Source organism: Somniosus microcephalus, unplaced genomic scaffold (genome assembly GCF_052327205.1).
Source record: "Somniosus microcephalus isolate GS21.2 unplaced genomic scaffold, FLI_Smic_1.0 unresolved_chr1, whole genome shotgun sequence".
NCBI lineage: Eukaryota > Metazoa > Chordata > Chondrichthyes > Squaliformes > Somniosidae > Somniosus > Somniosus microcephalus.
The window spans coordinates 46,102,600-46,115,701 of NW_028225179.1; the positions used below are offsets into that span (position 1 = coordinate 46,102,600).

Consider the following 13,102-nt stretch of genomic DNA (forward strand, 5'->3'; position numbering starts at 1 on the left):
GGGGGCTCCCTCTCCCCCACTCCCATTCTCTGGAGTGGGCACTAGGACCCCGGGTACTCCCTCTCTCCCCCACTCCCTCTCTCTCTAGGGCGGGCACTAGGACCCTGGGGGCTCCCTACCCCCACTCCCTCTCTCTCAAGCGGTCAGTAGGACCCTGGGGGCTCTCTCCCCCCACTCCCTCTCTCTCTAGGGCGGGCACTAGGACCCTGGGGGCTCCCTCTCCCCCACTCCCTCTCTCTCGGGCAGGCACTAAGACCCCAGAGGCTCCCTCCCCCCACTCCCTCTCTCTCAAGCGGTCTGTAGGACCCTGGGGGCTCTCTCCCCCCACTCCCTCTCTCTCTCTGGAGTGGGCACTAGGACCCCGGTGGCTCTCTCCCCCACTCCCTCTCTCTCGAGCAGGCACTAGGATCCTGGGGGCTCCCGCTCCCCCACTCCCTCTCTCTCGGGCAGGCACTAAGACCCCAGAGGCTCCCTCCCCCCACTCCCTCACTCTCAAGCGGTCAGTAGGACCCTGGGGGCTCCCTCTCTCGGACAGGCACTCGGACGCCAGGGGCTTGCCCAGTCTCTTGCACTCTCTCAGGTGGGCACTAGGACCCCGGAGGCTCCAGCTCCCCCCACTCCCTCTCTTTGGGGCGGGCACTTGGACACTGGGGGCTCCCTCTCCCCCAATCCCTCTCTCTGGGGCGGGCACTAGGACACTGGGGGCTCCCCCTCCCCCAATCCCTCTCTCTGGGGCGGGCACTAGGACACTGGGGGCTCCCTCTCCCCCAATCCCGCTCTCTGGGGCTGGCACTAGCACCCCCGGGGCTCCCTCTCCCCCAATCCCTCTCTCTGGGGCTGGCAGTAGGACACTGGGGGCTCCCTCTCCCCCAATCCCTCTCTCTGGGGCTGGCACTAGCACCCCCGGGGCTCCCCCTCCCCCAATCCCTCTCCCTGGGGCTGGCACTAGGACACTGGGGGCTCCCTCTCCCCCAATCCCGCTCTCTGGGGCTGGCACTAGCACCCCCGGGGCTCCCTCTCCCCAATCCCTCTCTCTGGGGCGGGCACTAGGACACTGGGGGCTCCCCCTCCCCCAATCCCTCTCTCTGGGGCTGGCACTAGGACACTGGGGGCTCCCTCTCCCCCAATCCCTCTCTCTGGGGCTGGCACTAGGACACTGGGGGCTCCCTCTCCCCCAATCCCTCTCTCTGGGGCTGGCACTAGCACCCCCGGGGCTCCCTCTCCCCCAATCCCTCTCTCTGGGGCGGGCACTAGGACACTGGGGGCTCCCTCTCCCCCAATCCCTCTCTCTGGGGCTGGCACTAGCACCCCCGGGGCTCCCCCTCCCCCAATCCCTCTCCCTGAGGCTGGCACTAGGACACTGGGGGCTCCCTCTCCCTCTCGGGCAGGAACTAGGGCCCCGGGGGCTCTCCCCCTCTCACAATCTAGGACGGGCACTAGGATGCCGGGTGCACCCCCGTCTCTCTCTCTGGGGCGATCACTAGGACCGCAGCGGCTCCCTCTCCCCCTCTTTCGGGCGGGCACTAGGATCCCAGGAGCTTGCACTGTCTCTTGCAATCTCTCAGCCGGGCACTATGGCCCTGGGAGACTCCTTCCCGTCTCCATTGCGGGCACTAGGACCTCGGAGACTCGCCCTATCTCTTGCTCTCTCTCACGCAGGCAGTAGGACCCCGGGGGCTCCCTCTCTCCCTATCCCTTGGGCAGGCACTAGGACCCTGGGGGCTCCCTCACCCCCTCGCTCTAGGGTGGACACTAGGACCCCGGGGGCTCCCTCTCCCTCTCTCAGGCGAGCACTAGGACCCCGGAGACTTCTTCTATCCCTCTCAGGCGGGCACTAGGATGCCCGGGGGCTCCGTCTCCCCTCTCTCGGGCAGGCACTAGGATCCCAGGGGCTTCCCCTGTCTCTTGCCCTGTCTCTGGCGGGCGCTATGGCTCAGGGGGCTCCCTCTCCATACTCTCCCTCTCTCAGGCGGGCACTAGGACCCCAGAGGCTCCCACTCCCCCTCTTTCGGGCGGGCACTAGGACCCCGTGGGCTTGCCCTGTCTCTTGCACTCTCTCGGGCGGGCACTATGGCCCCGGGAGTCTCCTTCTCCGCGTCTCCATTGCGGGCACTAGGACCCCGGGGGCTCTCCCTATCTCTTGCTCTCTCTCACGTGGGCAGTAGGACCCTGGGGGCTCCCTCTCCCCCTCTCCCTTGGGCGGTCTCTAGGACCCCGCTGGATCGCCCTGTCTTTTGCTCTCTCAGGGCTGGGCACTAGGACCCCGGTGACGTCTTCTATCCCTCTCAGGCGGGCACTTGGATGCCCGGGGGCTCCGTCTACCCCTCTCTCGTGTGGGCACTAGGATCCCAGGGGCTTCCCCTGTCTCTTGCCCTCTCTCCGGTGGGCACTATGGCTCAGGGGGCTCCCTCTCCACACTCTCCCTCTCTCGCGTGGGCACGAGGACCCTGGGGGCTCTCTCTCCCTGGCGAGCACTAGGACACCAGAGGCTCCCTCTCCCCCTATTTCGGGCGGGCACTAGGACCCCGGGGGCTTGCCGTCTTTTGCACTCTCTCGGGCGGGCACTATGGCCCCGGGAGACTCCTTCTCCCCGTCTCCATTGCAGGCACTAGGACCCCGGGAACTCGCCCTATCTCTTGCTCTCTCTCACGCGGGCACTAGGACTCGCTCTATCTCTTGCTCTCTCTCACGCGGGCACTAGGACCCTGGGGGCTCCTTCTCCCCCTCTCCCTTGGGCGGGCTCTAGGACCCCGCAGGCTCGCCCTGTCTTTTGCTCTCTCAGGGCTGGGCACTAGGACCCCGAAGCTCCTTCTATCCCTCTCTCAGGCGGGCAATAGGACCCCGGAGACTCCTTCTATACCTCTCATGCAGGCACTAGGATGCCCGGGGGCTCCCTCTACCCCTCTATTGGGCGGGCACTAGGACTCCAGGGGCTTCCCCTGTCTCTTGCACTCTCTCGGGTGGGCACTATCGCTCAGGGGGCTCCATCTCCCCCTCATTCAGGTGGGCACTAGCACGCCGGGGGCTCACGCTATCTCTTTCTTTCTCTCTTGGGCGGGCACTAGGACCCTGGGGGCTCCCTCTCCCTCGGGCAGGAACTCGGGCCCCTGGGGCTCTCCCCCTCTAGGACGGGCACTAGGAACCCGGGGGCACCCCGTCTCTTGCTCTCTCTGGGCCGGGCACTAGGACCCCGGGGGCTCCCTCTCCCTCTCTCTTGTGCGGGCACTAGGACCCCGTGGGCTTGCCCTGTCTCTTGCACTCTCTCGGGCGGGCACTATAGCCCCGGGAGACTCCTTCTCCCTGTCTCCATTGCGGGCACTAGGACCCCAGGGGCTCTCCCTATCTCTTGCTCTCTCTCACGTGGGCAGTAGGACCCCAGGGGCTCCCTCTCCCCCTCTCCTTTGGGCAGGAACTAGGACCCCGCGGGCTCACCCTGTCTTTTGCTCTCTCTGGGCCGGGCACTAGGACCCCGGGGGCTCCCTCACCCCTCTCTCTAGGGCAGGCACTAGGACACCCGGGGGCTCCCTCCTCCCCCACACTCTCTCTCTCTCTAGGGTGGGCACTAGGACCCTGGGGCTTCCCTCTCCCCCACTCCCTCGCGGGGGCAGGCACTGGGACCCCGAGGACTCCCTCTCCCCCACTCACTTTGTCAAGGGCGGGCACTAGGAAACCGGGATCTCCCTCTCCCCCCACTCTCTCTCTCTGTGGAGCGGGCACTAAGATCCTGGGGACTCCCTCTCCCCCCACTCCCTCTCTCTGGGATGGGCACTAGGACCCCGGGGACTCCCTCTCTCCCTCTCTCTAGTGCGGGCACTAGAAACCCGGGATCTTCCTCTCCCCCCACTCTCTCTCTCTCTGCGGGGCGGGCACCAGGATCCCGGGGACTCCCTCTCCCCCCACTCTCTCTCTCTGCGGGGCGGGCACCAGGATCCCGGGGGACTCCCTCTCCCCCCACTCTCTCTCTCTGCGGGGCGGGCACTCGGAACCTGGAGGCTCCCTCTCTGACAGGCACTAGACTTGCCAGTCTCTTTCTCACTCTCTCTAGGGTGGGCACTAGGACCCCGGGGGCTCCCTCTCCCCCACTCCCGCAAGCTAGGCGGGCACTAGGACCCCTGGGGCGCTCTCTCGCCCACTCCCTCTCTCTGACGGGCACTAGGATCCCAGGGGCACCCTCTCCCCCACTCCCTCTCTCTGGGGTGGTCAGTAGGATCCCGGAGACTCCCTCTCGCCCAATCCCTCTCTCTAGGGCGGGCACTAGGACCCCGGGGGCTCTCTCTCCCCCATTCCATCTCTCTGGGACGGGCACTAGGACCCTGGGGGCTTCCTCACCCCCCACTCCCTCGCTCGGATGGGCACTGGGACCCCGGGGACTCCCTCTCCCCCATTCCCTCTCTGAGGGGCGGGCACTAGGAGCCCGTGGTCTTGCCTGATCTCCGGCTCTCACTAGAGCGGGCACTAAGACCCCGGGGGCTCTCTCTCCCCCACTCCCTCTAGGGCGGGCACTAGGACCCCGGGAACTCCCTCTCTCCCCCACTTCCTCTCTCTTGGACGGGCACTAGGACCCTGGGGGCTCTCTCTCCCCCACTCCCTCTCAGTAGGGCGGGCACTCGGATCCTGGAGGCTCCCTCTCTCGGACAGGCACTCGGACCCCAGGGGCTTGCCCAGTCTCTTGCACTCTCTTAGGTGGGCACTAGGACCCCTGAGGCTCCCTCTCCCCCCACTCCCTCTCTCTGGGCGGGCACTAGGACCCCGGGGGCTCCCTCTCCCCCAATCCCTCTCTCTGGGGTGGGCACTAGGACACTGGGGGCTCCCTCTCCCTCTCGGCAGGAACTAGGGCCCCGGGGCTCTCCCCCTCTCACTATCTAGGACGGGCACTAGGATTCCGGGGGCACCCCACTGTCTCTCTCTCTCTGAGACGAGCACTAGGACCGCAGGGGCTCCCTCTCCCAGGCGAGCACTAGGACCGCAGCGGCTCCCTCTCCCCCTCTTTTGGGCGGGCACTAGGATCCCAGGGGCTTGCACTGTCTCTTACACTCTCTCAGGCGGGCACTATGGCCCTGGAGACTCCTTCCCGTCTCCACTGCGGGCACTAGGACATTGGGAACTCGCCCTATCTCTTGCTCTCTCTCACGTGGGCAGTAGGACCCCGGGGCTCCCTCTCCCCCTCTCCCTTGGGCGGGCACTAGGACCCCGGGGACTCGCCCTATCTCTTGCTCTCTCTCACGCAGGCACTAGGACTCGCTCTATCTCTTGCTCTCTCTCTCACGGGCACTAGGACCCTGTGGGCTCCTTCTCTCCCTCTGCCTTGGGCGGGCTCTAGGACCCCGCTGGCTCGCCCTTTCTTTTGCTCTCGCAGGGCTGGGCACTAGGACCCTGAAGCTCCTTCTATCCCTCTCTCAGGCGGGCAATAGGACCCCGGAAACTCCTTCTATACCTCTCAGGCGGGTACTAGGATGCCCGGGGGCTCCCTCTACCCCTCTCTTGGGCGGGGCACTAGGACTCCAGGGGCTTCCCCTGTCTTTTGCACTCCCTTGGGTGGGCACTATCGCTCAGGGGGCTCCATCTCCCCCTCACTCAGGCGGGCACTAGTACTCCGGGGGCTCACGCTATCTCTTTCTTTCTCTCTTGGGCGGGCACTAGGACCCTGGGGGCTCCCTCTCCCTCGGGCAGGAACTCGGGCCCCGGGAGCTCTCCCCCTCTCCCTATCTAGGACGGGCACTAGGAACCCGGGGGCACCCCCTGTCCCTTGCTTCTCTGGGCCGGGCACTAGGACCCCGGGGGCTCCCCCTCCCTCTCTCTTGTGCGGGCACTAGGACCCCGTGGGCTTGCCCTGTCTCTTGCACTCTCTCGGGCGGGCACTATAGCCCCGGGAGACTCCTTATCCCCGTCTCCATTGCAGGCACTAGGAGCCCGGGAGCTCTCCCTATCTCTTGCTCTCTCTCACGTGGGCAGTAGGACCCCGGGGGCTCCCTATCCCCCTCTCCTTTGGGCAGGAACTAGGACCCCGCGGGCTCGCCCTGTCTTTTGCTCTCTCTGGGCCGGGCACTAGGACCCCGGGGGCTCCCTCACCCCTCTCTCTAGGGCGGGCACTAGGACACCCGGGGGCTCCCTCCTCCCCCACTCTCTCTCTCTCTGGGGTGGGCACTAGGACCCTGGGGCCTCCCTCTCCCCCACTCCCTCTCGGGGGCAGGCACTGGGACCCCGAGGACTCCCTCTCCCCCACTCACTTTCTCAAGGGCGGGCACTAGGAACCTGGGATCTCCCTCACCCCCCACTCTCTCTCTCTGCGGGGCGGGCACTAGGACCCCGGGGGCTCCCTCTCCCCCTCCCTCTCTGTAGGGCGGGCAATAGGACCCCAGGGGCTCCCTGTCCCCCCTCCCTCTCTCTAGGGCGGGCGCTCGGAACCTGGAGGCTCCCTCTCTCTGACAGGCACTAGGACCCCAGGAGCTTGCCCAGTCTCTTTCTCTCTCTCTCTAGGGCGGGCACCAGGTTCCCAGGGGCTCCCTCTCCCCCACTCCCTCTCTCTAGGGCGGGCACTTGGACCCCGGGGGCTCTCTCTCGCCCACTCCCTCTCTCTGACGGGCACTAGGATCCCAGGGGCTCCCTCTCTCCCCCACTCCCTCTCTCTGGGGCGGGCAGCAGGATCCCGGAGACTCCCTCTCGCCCACTCCCTCTCTCTAGGCCGCGCACTAGGACCCCAGGGGCTCCCTCTCGCCCACTCCCCCTTTCTGGGGCGGGCACTAGGACCCCGGGGGCTCCCTCTCTCCCACTCCCTCTCTCTCTGGGGCGGGCACTAGTACCCCGGGGGCTCCCTCTCCCCCATTCCCTCTCTCTGGGATGGGCACTAGGACCCTGGGGGCTTCCTCACTCCCACTCCTTCTCTCGGATGGGCACTGGGACCCCGGGGACTCCCTCTCCCCCATTCCCTCTCTGAGGGGCGGGCACTAGGAGCCCGTGGTCTTGCCCGATCTCCGGCTCTCTGTAGGGCGGGCACTAAGACCCCGGATGCTCCCTCTCCCCCACACCCTCTCTAGGGCGGGCACTGGGATCCCGGGGGCTCTCTCTCCCCCTCTTCCTCTCTGGGGCGGTCACTAGGACCCCGGGGGCTCTCTCTCTCCCACTCCCTCTCTCTGGGGCGGTCACTAGGACCCCGGGGGCTCTCTCTCCCCCACTCCCATTCTCTGGAGTGGGCACTAGGACCCTGGGGGCTCTCTCTCCACCACTCCCATTATCTGGAGTGGGCACTAGGACCCCGGGGGCTCTCTCTCTCCCACTCCCTCTCTCTGTAGTGGGCACTAGGACCCCAGGGGCACTCTCTCCCCCCCACTCCCTCTCTCTGGTGGGCACTAGGACCCCGGGGGCTCTCTCTCCCCCACTCCCATTCTCTGAAGTGGGCACTAGGACCCCGGGGACTCCCTCTCCCCCACTCCCATTCTCTGGGGCGGTCACTAGGACCACTGGGGCTCTCTCTCTCCCCCACTCCCATTCTCTGGAGTGGGCACTCGGACCCCGGGGACTCCCTCTCTTCCCCACACTCTAGGGCGGGCACTAGGACCCCGGGGACTCCCTCTCTCCCCCACTCTCTAGGGCGGTCACTAGGACCCCGGGGGCTCCCTCTCTCCCCCACTCTCCCTCTCTCTAGGGTGGGCACTAGGACGCCAGGGGCTCTCTCTCCCCCACTCCCTCTCTCAGGCGCGCACTAGGACCCCGGGGGGTTCCCTCTCTCCCCCACTCTCCCTCTCTCTAGGGTGGGCACTAGGACGCCAGGGGCTCTCTCTCCCCCACTCCCTCTCTCAGGCGCGCACTAGGACCCCGGGGGGTTCCCTCTCTCCCCCACTCTCTCTCTCTGCGCCGGTTACTAGGACCCCGGGGGCTCCCTCTCCCCCACTCTCTCTCTGGGAGGGCACTAGGAGTCCGGGGCTCCCTCTCCCCCACTCCCTCTCTCTGGGAGGGCACTAGGACACCCGGGGCTCCCTCTCCCCCACTCCCTCTCTCTGGGAGGGCACTAGGACACCCAGGGCTCCCTCTCCCCCACTCTCTCTCTCTGGGGCGGGCACTAGGACCCCGGGGGCTCTCTCTCCCCCACTCCCTCTCTCTGGCGGGCACTATGACCCCGGGGGCTCTGTCTCCCCCACTCTCTATCTCTGGGGCGGTCACTAGGACCCCGGGGGCTCCCTCTCCCCCACTCCCTCTCTCTGGGAGGGCACTAGGACCCCCGGGGCTCCCTCTCCCCCACTCCCTCGCTCTGTGGCAGGCACTAGGACCCCGGGGGCTCTCTCTCCCCCACTCCCTCTCTCTGGCGGGCACTAGGACCCCGGGGGCTCTCTCTCCCCCACTCCCACTCTCTGGCGGGCACTAGGACCCCGGGGGCTCTCTCTCTCCCCCACTCCCTCTCTTTAGGGCGGGCACTACGACCCCGGGGGCTCCCTCTCCCCCACTCCCTCTCTCTGGGAGGGCAGTAGGACCCCCGGGGCTCCCTCTCCCCCACTCTTTCTCTCTGGGGCGGGCACTAGGACCTCGGGGGCTCCGTCTCCTCCACCATCTATCTCTGGGCGGTCACTAGGACCCCGGGGGCTCCCTCTCCCCCACTCCCTCTGTGGGAGGGCACTAGGACCCCCGGGGCTCCCTCTCCCCCACTCCCTCTCTCTGGGCCGGGCACTCGGACCCCGGGGGCTCCCTCTCTCCACACTCTCCCTCTCTCTGGGGCGGGCACTAGGACCCCGGGGGCTCTCTCTCCCCCACTCCCTCTGTGGGAGGGCACTAGGACCCCCGGGGCTCCCTCTCCCCCACTCCCTCTCTCTGGGGCGGGCACTAGGACCCCGGGGGCTCTCTCTCCCCCACTCTCCCTCTCTCTGGGGCGAGCACTAGGACCCCGGGGGGGCTCCCTCTCCCCCACTCTCCCCCTCTATGAGGCGGGCACTAGGACCCCGGGGGCTCCTCTCTCCCCCCCTCTCCCCCTTTCTGGGGCGGGCACTAGGACACCGGGGGCTCCCTCTCTCCCCCACTCTACCTCTCTCTAGGGCGGGCACTAGGACCCCGGGGGCTCCCTCTCCCCCACTCTCCCCCTATCTGGGGTGGGCACTAGGACCCCGGGGGCTCCCTCTCCCCCACTCTAGGGCGGGCACTAGGACCCTGGGGGCTCCCTCTCTCCCCCACTCTCCCTTCTCTAGGGCGGGCACTAGGACCCCGGGGGCTCCCTCTCCCCCACTCTCCCCCTATCTGGGCGGGCACTAGGACCCCCGGGGGCTCTCTCTCTCACCCACCTTCCCATACTCTGGGGCGGGCACTAGGACCCCCGGGGGCTCCCTGTCCCCCGCTCACCACTATCTGGGGCGGGCACTAGGACCCCCGGGGGCTCCCTGTCCCCCGCTCACCACTATCTGGGGCGGGCACTAGGACCCCCGGGGGCTCCCTCTCCCCCGCACTCCACTATCTGGGGCGGGCACTAGGACCCCGGGGGCTCTCTCTCCCCCTCTCTCCCTCTCCCTGGGGCGAGCACTAGGACCCCGGGGGCTCCCTCTCCCCCACCTTCCCATACTCTGGGGCGGGCACTAGGACCCCGGGGTCTCTCTCTCTCTCCCCCACCTTCCCATAATCTGGTGCGGGCACTAGGACCCCGGGGGCTCTCTCTCCCCACTCTCTCTCTTTTTCTGCGGCGGGCACTAGGACCCCGTGATTTGTCATATGTCGAGCGGGCGCTAGGACCCCGGGGGCCGTTCCTCCTCACCCCGTCTCTCGCTCGTCGAACCCGCTCCTGCACAGCCGCCGCCTCTCGGCCTCCGTCGGTCCGCCCACTCAGCGCTCCCCCGGAACCGGAAACTCCCAGCCGGAGAACTCTTCCCCGTCTCCGGATGCCCCGCACAAAGGTTCCGGAGAAAAAGATTCCGGGGGTTGAAAACAATTCTAAATAAAATTCTATAGACTGTAGACACAACCCTATAGGCACCCTATAGATTGCAGACACAACCCTATAATCACCCTATAGAACACAGACACAACCCTATAATCACCCTATAGAACACAGACACATTCCTATAGGCACCCTATAGAACGCAGACACATTCCTATAGGCACCCTATAGATTGCAGATACTGCCCTATAGTCTGCAGACACATCCCTATAAGCACCCTATAGACTGCAGACACAACCCTATAGGCACCCTATAGAACGCAGACACATCCCTATAGGCACCCTATAGATTGCAGATACTGCCATATAGTCTGCAGACACAACCCTATAGGCACCCTATAGATTGCAGACACAACCCTATAGGCACCCTATAGAACGCAGACACGTCCCTATAGGCACCCTATAGATTGCAGATACTGCCCTATAGTCTGCAGACACAACCCTATAGGCACCCTATAGACTGCAGACACAACCCTATAGGCACCCCATAGAACGCAGACACATCCCTATAAGCACCCTATAGATTGCAGATGCTGCCCTATAGTCTGCAGACACAACCCTATAGGCACCCTATAGACTGCAGACACCACCCTATAGGCACCCTATAGAACGCAGACACATCCCTATAGGCACCCTATAGATTGCAGATACTGCCATATAGTCTGCAGACACAACCCTATAGGCACCCTATAGACTGCAGACACAACCCTATAGGCACCCTGTAGACTGCAGATACAGCCCTATAGGCACCATATAGACTGCAGACACAATCCTATAGACACCCTACAAGCAGTCGATGCCACCCTATAGACACCCTACAGACGGTTGACACCACCCTATAGACACCCTACAGACGGTCGACACAACCCTATAAATGCCCTACAAATGGTCAACACAGCCCTATAGACATCCTACAGGCAGTCAACGCCACCCTATAGACATCCTACAGACGGTCGACGCCACCCTGTAGACACCCTACAGACAGTCAATGCCACGCTACAGACGGTCGACGCCACCCTACAGACGGTCGACGCCACCCTAAAGACACTCTACAGACAGTTGACACAACCCTATAGACACCATGCAGACAGTAGACACAGCCCTAAAGACACCTACACACTGTAGGTACAGCCCAATAGACACCCTACAGACTGCAGGTACAGCCCTATAGACACCTTATAGACTGTAGATAAAACCCTATAGACACCCTATAGACTGAAGATAAAGCCCTATATACACCCTATAGACACCCTATAGTCTGTAGACACAATCCTATAGATGCCCTATAGACTGTCGATACGACCCCATTGATCCCCTATAGACTGCAGGTACAGCCCTATAGACTGCAGGTACAGCCCTATAGACACCCGACAGACTGCAGGTACAGCCCTATAGACACCCTATAGACTGCAGATACAGCCCTATATACATCCCATATACTGTAGATAGAACTCTATAGACACCTCATAGACTGAAAATATACTGATATACCTATAGTCCTATATCCCTATATACCTGTAACCTCCAGTGCTTCTATATTCCTATGAAACTTCCGATGTAAACCTGTCATGGGGTCATTACATCCTCCCGCCAGAGGTGGCGATACAGCAGAAAGGCCCGGTATCTCCCAGCCTCACGGCCTGCTCCGCTCCAACCAAATCTACGTCTCAAGTTCCAAAATAACCGTTTACTTTTCCTCTTTATCGATCAATAGCGACATCAACTCTAAACAAGGCGCCGAAATAATGGCAGAATACAGGACTGGAGGACATTAGCGCGCCCCGCTCCAATCGTCCCTCCCGCCCCGCCGCAGACTCTAGCCCCGCATCACCTTCTTGATGACCAGCATGCAACACAACAGCAAGTCCTTTACTGTCAGCGGTGAGGCTGCAAAGGCGAGGCTGTTGTTCTAACCTCCACCACAGGAGGCCACTGCATCCTAAAAAGAGACAACATGACAGGAAATCCCACAGGCAATTGGAAACACTAGGTGACGCAATTCTCAGATATCACTTTGGCACACTGTAGAGGGAGCTTTACTCTGTATCTAACCCATGCTGTACCTGCCCTGGGAGTGTTTGATGGAGACAGTGTAGAGGGAGCTTTACTCTGTATCTAACACATGCTGCACCTGCCCTGGGAGTGTTTGATGGGGACAGTGTAGAGGGAGCTTTACTCTGTATCTAACCAGTGCTGTGCCTGCCCTGGGAATTTTTGGTGGGACAGTGAAGAGGGAGCTTTACTCTGTATCTAACCCGTGCTGTACCTGCCCTGGGAGTGTTTGATGGGACAGTGTAGAGGGAGCTTTACTCTGTATCTAACCCGTGCTGTACCTGCCCTGGGAGTGTTTGATTGTACAGTGTATAGGGAACTTGGGTGAGGCTCCTAGAGTATAAAAGTAATCATTTTTGCAGAGCATAGTTTGGAGTAGACTTGAACAGAGTGCTTTATTTGGGAATTTAAACCAAATTAAAAAGCAGAACCTCAAAGGTAATAATTGCTCGTTTCTTACCTGAGCCACGCGCAAATTGGGATAGGGACAAACAGTTTAGAGGTTTAAATGCGTGGCTCAAAGAGTGGCGTGGGAGGAAGGGGTTTCAGTTCATGGGGCACTGGTACCAGTACTGGGGAAAGAGTGAGATGCTCCACTTAAACAGGGCTGGCACCGGTGACCTGGAGAACTGTATAACTAGGGCAGTAGACAGGGCTTTAAACTAATGAAGCGGAGTCGGGGGGGTGGGGGGCGGGGGGGGGGGGGATGGTGGTGGAAGGATTCTGGAAAGTAAAAATTTTAAAAGCAGCGAGAGAAATGTCAAGGCTTGTAAGTGGTGGTGTGTGTGGTCAGCTTTGCCTCTGACTCACTGAACGGTTCGAATCGCTCCCACTCCTTTGGTTCGAGACTTTGGACGTATTTGGGGGTTGTAATGAAATTGCAACAAACAACTGAGTTGGTGAAAAGAACATGGATTTTATTTGAGACAGGAAAATATACACAACACAATAATCTTATCACTCTAAAAGGGGCAACACTTCAGAATATACGAGGGAGAATAACAATAGACCAAATACTTCACCCCTCCCAATCCCACTACACTAACTAGGTTGGACTCCGGGGGACCAGCGAAATGCTCACCAAACGACTTTCTTGACAGTTGTAGAGATTCGCGATTTCGGGGTTCTCTAGGTCTGGTGG

The 13,102-nt window shown here is 62.7% G+C and overlaps 1 protein-coding gene across 1 annotated transcript in view; it reads right to left on the bottom strand.

The window, feature by feature from the left end:
- LOC147094900 (uncharacterized) overlaps positions 1-9,863 on the bottom strand; it is a 17,126-nt gene extending 7,263 nt beyond the window's left edge. The window contains exon 1 of the mRNA XM_085974528.1: positions 9,728-9,863. The gene's annotated coding sequence lies outside the window, so the exon portion shown is untranslated. The remainder of the gene's footprint in view (positions 1-9,727) is intronic.
- Positions 9,864-13,102: the final 3,239 nt, after the last annotated feature.